At 38.7% G+C, this 10753-nt stretch overlaps 1 pseudogene; it reads left to right on the top strand.

Moving 5' to 3' along the window:
* The first annotated feature begins 4617 nt into the window (after nucleotides 1-4617).
* Nucleotides 4618-5324, top strand: LOC118859087 (annotated as a pseudogene).
* Nucleotides 5325-10753: the final 5429 nt, after the last annotated feature.

The raw sequence follows: 10753 nt of genomic DNA on the forward strand, positions 1-10753 counted from the left end.
TGGGCTCTGCTCTGCTCCCAGCTCTGTGTGTGATAGACCTCATTCAGTGACCATCCAGGCTGTCCTGGGCTGCATCCCTGCTTCCCTCTGCTATTTTGTGGGTTCTGCAGTTCTAGAATTTGTCCAGAGCCATTTTTATAGGTTTTTGGAGGGACCTGGTGGGGAGCTCACACAAGTCCCTGCTTTCCAGCCACCATTTTTGGAATAAAATCTAAGTTTTCTTTTATTACAACTTCTGGGAAACCATTGTATAAGAATTGTGGTTAAGAAGAGAATAAAATTGTGTCATTGGAGAAAAACCTCTAAATATTATTTCATCTCATCTTCATAATAATCCTGTAAAGTCATTGTCCTTATTTTGTAATTGAGGAAAATGAGGCAAAAGGAGTTTAAGTTACTTGCACAAGGTCACATAGTAAGTATCTGAGGTTAGATTTGAACTCTTCTTCTGTGACTCCAGACTTAGGGTTCTACCCATTGTGCTACTAGTTGCCTCTAGGCATAGGGACCTCCTTTTGTGGAAATTACCCACCCCAAATGCAGATCAATACTCCCTCTCCAACTTAGAGTCTGAGAGCAGGGGTTGTCAACCTTGCCCTTTGTGGGGTCTGTGAATAGAGTTCGATGGGTCCATGGACTTGGAAGGGAAGAAAATTAAATCTTAATTTTCGATAAACTGAAATTTAGCATTTCCTTCAATTATTTAAAGGCATTGTCCTCAGGAAGTGCTCATAGGTTTTCCCAGACTTCCAAAGGGATCCATGACATACAAAAAGTTAAGCACTCTTCTCTTTTTTTTTTTTTCTCCCGTGGCTGTTTTATTTTTTTTTAATGCAATTTATTTATTTAACATATTTGGTTTTCAGCATTGATTTTCACAACATTTTGAATTACGAATTTTCTCCCCATTTCTACCCTCCCCCCCACTCCAAGATGGCTTATATTCTGGTTGCCCTGTTCCCCAGTCAGCCCTCCCCTCTATCACCCCCCTCCCCTCTCATCCCCTTTTCCCTTCCTTTCTTGTAGGGCAAGATAAATTTCTACACCCCATTGCCTATGTATCTTATTTTTTAGTTGCATATAAAAAGTTTTTTGTTTTTGAACATCTGATTTTAAAACTTTGAGTTCCAAATTCTCTTCCCTCTTCCCTTCCCACCCACCCTCCCTAAGAAGTTGAGCAATTCAACTTAGGCACACATGTATTATTATGTATAACCCTTCCACAATACTCATGTTGTGAAAGGCTAACTACATTTTGCTCCTTCCCAACCCATCCCACTTTATTGAATTTTCTCCCTTGACCCTGTCCCCTTTCCAAAGTGTTTGTTTTGATTACCTCCACCCCCATCTGCCCTCCCCTCCATCATCCCCCCGCCTTTTATTTTTTTTTATTTTTTTTTTATCTTCCTCCCTCTTCTTTCCTGTGGGGTAAGATACCCAACTGAGTATGTATGGTATTCCCCCTCAGGCCAAATCTGATGAGAGCAAGGTTCACTCATTCCCCCCTCACCTGCCCTCTCCCCTCCTCCCACAGAACTGCTTCCTCTTGCCACCTTTATGCGAGATAATCCACCCCATTCTATCTCTCCCTATCTCCCTCTCTCAGTATGTTACTCTCTCATCCTTTAATTTCATTTTATTTCTTTTAGATATCTTCCCTTCATCTTCAACTCACCCTGTGTCTGCTCTCTCTCTTTTACATATATATATATATATATATATATACACATACATACACATACATACATATACACATAGATATATACATACATACACATTCACTTATATATATACATAAACATACATATATATATATATATATATATATGTATATATGCATATTCCCTTCAACTACCCTAATACTGAGGTCTCATGAATCATACTCATCATCTTTCCATGTAGGAATGTAAACAAAACAGTTCAACTTTAGTAAGTCCCTTGCAATTTCCGTTTCTTGATTACCTTTTCAGGCTTCTCTTGATTCTTGTGTTTGAAAGTCAAATTTTCTATTCAGTTCTGGTCTTTTCACTGAGAAAGCTTGAAAGTCCTCTATTTTATTGAAACTCCATATTTTGCCTTGGAACATGATACTCAGTTTTGCTGGGTAGGTGATTCTAGGTTTTAATCCTAGCTCCATTGACCTCCGGAATATCGCATTCCAAGCCCTTCGATCTCTTAATGTAGAAGCTGCCAGATCTTGGGTTATTCTGATTGGGTTTCCACAATACTCAAATTGTTTCTTTCTGGCTGCTTGCAGTATTTTCTCCTTGATCTGGGAGCTCTGGAATTGGCAACAATATTCCTAGGAGATTTCTTTTTGGGATCTATTTGAGGAGGCGATCGATGGATTCTTTCAATTTCTATTTTGCCCTGTGGCTCTAGAATATCAGGGCAGTTCTCCTTGATAATTTCCTGAAAGATGGTATCTAGGCTCTTTTTTTGATCATGGCTTTCAGGTAGTCCAATAATTTTTAAATTATCTCTCCTGGATCTATTTTCCAGGTCAGTGGTTTTTCCAATGAGATATTTCACATTGTCTTGCATTTTTTCATTCCTCTGGTTCTGTTTTATAATATCCTGATTTCTCATAAAGTCACTAGCTTCCACTTGCTCCAATCTAATTTTTAAAGTAGTATTTTCTTCAGTGGTCTTTTGGATCTCCTTTTCCATTTGGCTAATTCTGCCTTTCAAGGCATTCTTCTCCTCATTGGCTTTTTGGAGCTCTTTTGCCATTTGAGTTAGTCTATTTTTTAAGGTGTTGTTTTCTTCAGTGTATTTTTCAGTATTATTTTGGGTCTCCTTTAGCAAGTCATTGACTTGTTTTTCATGGTTTTCTCGCATACTTCTCATTTCTCTTCCCAATTTTTCCTCTACTTCTCTGACTTGCTTTTCCAAATCCTTTTTGAGTTCTTCTATGGCCTGGGGCCAGTTCATGTTTTTCTTGGAGGCTTTTGTTGTAGGCTCTATGACTTTGTTGTCTTCTTTAGGCTGTATGTTTTGGTCTTCTTTGTCACCAAAGAAAGAATGCAAAGTCTGAGACTGAATCTGGGCGCGTTTTCGCTGCCTGGCCATATTCCCAACCAACTAACTTGACCCTTGAGTTTTTCAGTGGGGAATGACTGCTTGTAGACTTACGAGTTCTATGTTCTACGTTTGGGGGGGAGGTGCCAGCTCTGTCAGAGCCGCACTCCTCCTTCTCCAAGGACCCCCAGTCCAGACTGGGCTTAGATTTTCAGCAGGCTGTTGCACTCCTGCTCTGATCCGCCACTTAATTCCTCCCACCAGGTGGGCCTGGAGCTGGAAGCAGCAGCAGCCATAGCTGCCCCACCTCCGCTGCCCCCGGGGCTGGAAGCCGAACCGCGAACTCCTTCCACTCCCGCAGCTTTTCCCACTAACCTTCTCCGCAGTCTTTGGTGTTTGTGGGTCGAGGGGTCTGGTAACCACCGCAGCTCACATATTCAGGGCGCTAGGGACCCCTCCACCCGGCTTCTGGTCTGGATCATCCACGCCGCTCAGGCTGGGCTCTGCTCCACTCCGTTCCCAGCTCCCAGCTCCCAGCTCCCAGCTCCGTGTGGAATAGACCTCACCCAGAGACCATCCAGGCTGTCCTGGGCTGGAGCCCTGCTTCCCTCTGCTGTTCTGTGGGTTCTGCCGTTCTAGAATTGGTTCAGAGCCATTTTTAAAGGTTTTTGGAGGGACTCAGGTACGGAGCTCACTCTAGTCCGTGCTTACCAGCGGCCATCTTGGCTCCGCCCCCCAAGCACTCTTCTCTTTGAGAAGTATTCAGAGCATTGAGATGTCACATAGCCAGAATATTTGAGAAGTAGGACTTTAACTCGAATTGTCCTGACTATGAGGTCAGCACTCTATTCACTACCATGCTGGCTCTCAAATACATCTAAGTATGTAGAAAGTAGACATGAGGTAATTTTGAGAGGGAAGCTTTAGCGGCTGGGACATGTCATTTGACCTGAGCTTTGAAGGGGGCCACAAAGGAATGGAGATTGGAGGTGGACTATAGTATGTGAGAAACAGCAAGAAGTCCAGTTTGGTGAAGAGTACTGTATATGACCCAGTGACACTACTAGATTGATTATACATCAAAGACAGAGGGAAATCATTCAAATGTACAAAAATATCTACAGCAGTATTTTTTTTTTGTGGTAGTAAAGAACTGTATGTCCAGGAGTCCAGGTAGAAACAAACTGTATGTCTAGGAGTCGGGGAATGGCTGGACAAATTGTGAAATAAGAATGTCATGTCATGGAATATAATTACTCTATTAGAAATGATGATTATCACTTTGCCTTGGGGATGGGGTGGGGGTGGGCCTGAGCTGGGAAGTGACACAGTCTAACTTAAGACTTCACTGGGGTAGGGAGAAATACATTTCTTCACAAATGGTGGCAATCCTACAGAAAGACAGTCGAGAGTAACTGAAGAAACCCATCTTCAAGTTGTGAGGTATGTGTGGCAAATGAGCACAAAGAGCATTTGGAGACCCAGGTGGATCTTTGCATTTGTCCATGTATGAGAATTCCTTCCATTAGTGCAGATTTCAACCTATCTATGCCTTCTAGTCCTTTGCAACTCTTAGAAGATCCACCCAAGGGGCAATTATGAATGAAGACCACTTTGTAAACATTGACTTAAATGATGACAACATTTGTGGTATTTGTAAACTGGCAACAGATAAAAAAACACTTTCCTTCTACCACCTTTGCTTTGAGCTAGATATTGAAGGAGAAGCATACCAGACCATTAAGGGGCCACAAAGAGTGCTTTGAAAAATTCCATTTGATAGCAAACTAGGATTGTCCTGGATCAAAACTCTCCAAAAGCACTTATGAAGAAGTCAAAGCTGTATTTAGTAAAAAGATTAATTGGATTATGCAGCCTACCCTGGATAAGGATGTAGAGTCTGATCCTGAATGTTCAAAAACTTCCCAGCACCCGTATTTAAATTTGAGACATAAATCAGATAGAAAGCTATTACCACAGTTTGATTCCCAAGTACCAAAATATTCTGCAAAATGGATAGATGGAACAACAGTGAAAGTCTAAAACCATGTGCAAAGAATTCTGGAGCAGAGCAAATCTGCAAGCTTCAGGCTTGAAATGTTACAAGATCCAAGTGCCCCTTTCTACTATAATAGTGTTTTGTGGTCTCATCACCAGCAAACTCAGAAAAAAGAAAAGAAAGCTTCTGTTTCAGACATTAGTGACCAGAGACAGCACACTTATTATACCAGAGAACAATTGAGTTCAATGAGTCTTGGTGAGGTAGAGCAGCTGAATGAAAAACTTCACCAATAAATCCAAGAAATTTTTGAGCAGCTGGCACACCAAATATAAGAAAAGGATTCTTTGGCTTCAGAACTCCGTGTCTGACATATTGCCATCAAACAGCTGCTTAAAAATCATTCCAAGTTGCCATGTCTTCAAGCGGGGAGACAAGCAGCGAAGGGCAACCTTCTCATAAGTAACCGAACAAGACTTATACTTAATTAATTCTATCTATTCATTGGTCAGTTGTGCAGGCAAACTTCTAATAAGTATGTTGGAAAGTTGTGGCATCATTTTGAAAACATTTGGAATCTTTCCAACTGCATTTAATCTATTTTAGGTACAATTTAAAAAATATTTTATTTTTTATTTTTTTCTCCCTATTTACATATAAAAGCAATTTTTAACATTTGTTGTTTTTTTTAAGTTTCAAGTTCCAAATTCTATCTCTCCAGTAAGACAGTAAGGAATCTGATACAGGCTACACAAGTGCAATCATGTAAGACATTTCCATATTAATCATTTTGTGCAAGAAGACTTGAATAACAAAAAAAAAAGAAAGAAAGAAAGTGAAACATTGTATTCTTCAGTCGGTATTCAGATAGGATCAGTTGTTTCTCTGGAGGCGGGTAGCATTTTTCATCGTGAATCTTTTGGGATTGCCTTGGATCATTGTATTGCTGAGAAATAGCTAAATCATTCATAGTATTTCGTTGTATAGTATTGATGTTACAGTGTACAATGTTCTCCTGATTCTGCTCATTTCCCTTTGTATCAGTTCATGTAAGAAGTCCAGATTTTTTTGAAAAAAAAAAAAAGAAATGATGATCATGATGGATCCAGAGAAACTTAGAAAGATGTATATGAATTGAGTCAAAAATGAGCATAGCTGGTAGAACAATGGAAAACAATGAAGGACTTCAGAACTCTGTCCAACACAGTGACAATCCAGAATTCAGAACACTGGTAAATTCAGAAGAACATGTCTTTTACCAGTTGATAGAGACTAGAATTGCAGAATGAAACATACATTTTCAGACATGGCTAACATGTTTACTCTTTTTTTGGCCTTATTGTATTTATTTGTTACAAATGAAGTCTTCTATTTGGCAGCTGGGAATGGATTATGTGGTAGTAGGTAGTGATAAAAATGTAGGAAAATTTAAAAAAATCAATAAAACACTAAAATGCACAGAAAAAATTTAGAAGGGAAATAAATAGAGGAGTTTCGTTACTACCTTTTAAAATTTGTGTGAAGTGTCTGCACAAGTCCAGACCCTATTTGTTTGCTTGACTAACATAACCACAACTAGAGAGATGGCTTCCAAGAGAATTATGATGATATATAAGGGGAATGCTTTGGAAAGACCATGATATATGTTTGGATATTCTGTAAATGGTTCCAGTTAGCTAACTATGTGGTTGGGGAGGGCTTTTTATGGTTGGCTGCATAGCCAGAGTAGTCAGCTTATTCAAAAATGCCTGAATCTGCCTTACTGTCTCTCTTTGATTCATTAGTATCTGGGGAAGCTTTGCAACTATTCCTCTGATGGGATCTAGTCACATATAGCGAGAGACTTTACTATGAAAGTGAAGACGTTAAGCCTTTCTTACTATCTGACCAGAGAAATGGGCCCAAGTTCTTGGCTTTTTTGTTTGTTCCTTTCCATTCTAGATTCAGGAAGTAAAATCCTTGTCCATGAGAGAGCAAGTCACAGATTTCTTAGAGTCAAGATCTAATTCTGAATTTGATGAACCCCTAAATCCCATTTCTACATACAAAATAGAACAGAAAATGAAAGTTATATATAAAAAATATTAACCTCTAATATATAAAGGTTTTTTCATTTAAAATTTATTTATTTTTAGTTTACAACATTTAGTTCCAAAAGTTTTTGAGTTCCAAATTCTCTCCCTCACTCCCATTTCCTACCCAAGATGGTATGTAATCTGATATAGGTTCTACATATACCTTCACATTAAACTTATTTTCACAATAGTCAAGTTGTAAAGAAGGATTATAATCAATGGAGTGAAACATGGGAAAGAAGAAACAAAACAAAACAAAAAAAGAGAGCAAATAGTTTGCTTTAATCTGCCTTGAGACTATAATTCTTTCTCTGGATGTGGATAGCCTTTCCCATCATGAATCTTTTGGAGTTGTCTTAGGACCTTGCACTGCTGAGAAGAACCAAGTATATGACAGATACAATGTATGTATAATTGTGTACAATGTTCTCCTGGGTCTGTTCTCCTCACTCAGCATCAGTTCATATTTGTCTTTCCAGCTTATTATGAAGTCCATCTTCTCCTTATTTCTTATAACACAATAGTATTCCATTACATTCATATACCACAACTTGTTCAGCCATTCCCCAATTGATGGGCATTCCCTTGATTTCCAGTTCTTTGCCACCACAAAAAGAGCTGCTATAAATATTTTTGTATGGATGGATCCTTTTCCCATTTGTATGATCTCTTTGGGATACAGCCCTAGAAGTGGTATTGCTGGGTCAAAGGGTATGCACATTTTTATAGCCCTTTGGGCATAGTTCCAAATTGCTCTCCAGAGCGATTGGATCAGTTCACAACTCCACCAACAATGCATTAGTGTTCCAATTTTCCCACACCTTCCAGGAGCAATATTCAAGAGTGATTTTTGGCACTCTAGCCCAGTGGAAAGGGGCAACTAGGTGATGAAGTGGATAGAGCACTGGGCCCGGAGTCAGGATAACCTGAGTTAAAATTCAGCCTCAGACATTTGCTAGACGTGTGACCCAGGGCAAGTCAGTTTACCCTGTTCGCCTCAGTTTTCTTATCTGTAAAATGAGGAGAAGCAAATGGCAAACTACTCCAGTATCTTTGCCAAGAAAACACCAAATGGTATCATGAATAGTTGTACACAACTGAAATGAATGAACAATAACAACAGCCCAGTGGAAAAACTCATCCAGCAATCTGGATTTTGGATATGAAATTAGTGGGACCAGTGCTATGTAGAAACTGATCCTATTTCCCCTACCAACCTAGAGACCAAGGTAGTATGGCAGGGCAGAGGAGAATCATACTTTTGAGGTGCTGGGGGAAATATTTGTATATTTGTTCTTGCCATGTCTGAAGAAGATTTACATTTGCAAAAGCCAATTGATGTTAGATGCTAGTGAAGTGGTTAAAATAAGCAGTTAAATGTAACTGGAGGCGCTAATAATTGGACCCCTAATCATAGAGAACAATGCTTGTTGGGGACTCAAGCTGAGGGCATTAGAAAGGAGCAACACCTCAGCGTTTAAGGATGTCCCTTCTACAACCTTGAGGAGCAAACTATCAGCCTGGCTCTGGGAAAGTGTGTCAGAGTATATGTGTCACATTTAATATTTAACACCCCTCCCCCCATTTTTCCCCTCCAAAAAACCACATCAATAATAGAAGTTTACTTCCATATATTTAATGTGGAGAAATTGAGAGAGTTCATGGCTGAGCCCACAGGGGCTATGCTATGGCTCTTGTCAAAGCCATTGTGATTTGTGTTGTGTTTAGTCCTAGAGATGCCTGACATTTAATTAAGGGAATTATTCTCCCCATTCTCTTACTTATTGGCTTATTAGCAATTTCTGACCCACCTTGTGTCCTGGTTACACTACTAATTATAATAGTAGTGTGACCTAATATAATAGGTGTAAACCTAAGAGTTTCACCAAAGAGAAAGCAGAGGGCAAATAAAAAAGGTATCCAATGTAAAAACATCAATCAGGTTTGGGACAAATAGTTTGTTGCTACACTGAAACAAATGATAAGCATAAAAGAATAAGAGCATGTACATGGGCACACACACACACACACACACACACACACACATAATTCCAAATACAAAATGGTTAGTACAGGATTCAGTAACAATGTAACAAAACATAACATAACATAACATAACATAACATAACATAACATAACATAACATAACATAACATAACATAACCAGTTTCACTTGGTTAGGAAGTTAACATTTAAACCTCATCATAACATAAAAGAGTTTTCAGGGTTACTAATTCACCATTTTACATTTCATTTCAGTCTGATCAAATAGTTAATCTTCTTTCTGGTGGCTGATTTCTGCAGTGTAGAAACTTCCCTTTCCTTTAGCCACTGCAATTCTAGGGACACAGCATCTGCCAATTGAGAGAACTCCCAGTCCATTTAGTCCAGTTGTAGCTCACAGAGTTCTCATAAGAGATGGTCATTTCCACCATAGGATACTTGTTTATCTTAGATCAGGAAGGAACAAAATCAAAAAGGCAAAAGCAACCAGGGTCCTCACCTGCCTCAGCCTTCTCCTGTGTCCTCCACTTACATTAGTCCATGTTTTACAATGGAGAACCACAACAGAATTGTCATGATACTTGGGCAGTAAAAGATGATTCTTCTTGATTTCTCATTAGAATCATAGAGTGTCACCTGAAGAGCTGAAGCCAAGAGAATTCCAGCTGGACGCTCTCTCTTCTTTTAACAGATGTAACACCTTGTGCTCCTTTTGTCATAGGATAAAAGTTTTACTAAAGGAACCAAAATTTATGATGTCCTATTAAAATGCCAAGTTCTTTCAGTAATAGGTTAACATGGCTAGAAACAAACTCAAGAGTTTCCACATAGTCAACCAGAGCTAGGCAGAGAAAATCTGAGAATTTCACAAGAAATAGCACTTACTACACTTCAAACCTCATTTTTGCTCTTTTTTATGTATCAAAATGTTTGTGGGTAATTGTTAAGTTCATAATGAAAAATAATAATTAAAAACAACGTTTTTTATCATGTATGTTTTATTTTTTGCCTTACTTATTTTTTGCTTATGCATTATTAACCATTAAAGCCATTATAGCCAGTAAACACCTGTCATATTTTGTCCCCAAGGTGTGAAGTGACTATACTGTCATGTATATGTATGTGTGTGTGTGTGAGGGAGAGAAAGAGAGAGAGAGAGAGAGAGAGAGAGAGAGAGAGAGAGAGAGAGAGAGGGGGAGAGAGAGAGAGAATATATATATGTTTGTGTGTATATTTATGTTTTGAAAGTATTGGGGGACTGTGAGGGTAAAAATGTCCCATGGAAATTTGGATGTGACAAGTGAGTTTACAGTCACTTTATAGGTTTGAATTTTCAATGTTATCACTCCTGAAAGCAGTTTATTTCTTGCTAGTTACCTGTAATTAGCACGAACTGTCATCCCATTTAAAGTGGTGCTTTGGTTATAATGTAATTGTCCAAATGGGCTTCCCATAGACTTGGTTAAATGAAGCAAAGAGAAAAACATACTTTTGATTAAGTTAAAAACAAAATCCCCCTTAATTAAAACTATGATTCATAAATATTTACTAATCATTAGTTACCAAATTAAAAATAAAGTTCAGAACAAATTTTAAAGCAATACAAATACTTAAGGACAATTAAACAGCTCACTAATTTTGGACACCTTCACCA

This window comes from Trichosurus vulpecula, chromosome 8 (genome assembly GCF_011100635.1).
Source record: "Trichosurus vulpecula isolate mTriVul1 chromosome 8, mTriVul1.pri, whole genome shotgun sequence".
Lineage (NCBI taxonomy): Eukaryota > Metazoa > Chordata > Mammalia > Diprotodontia > Phalangeridae > Trichosurus > Trichosurus vulpecula.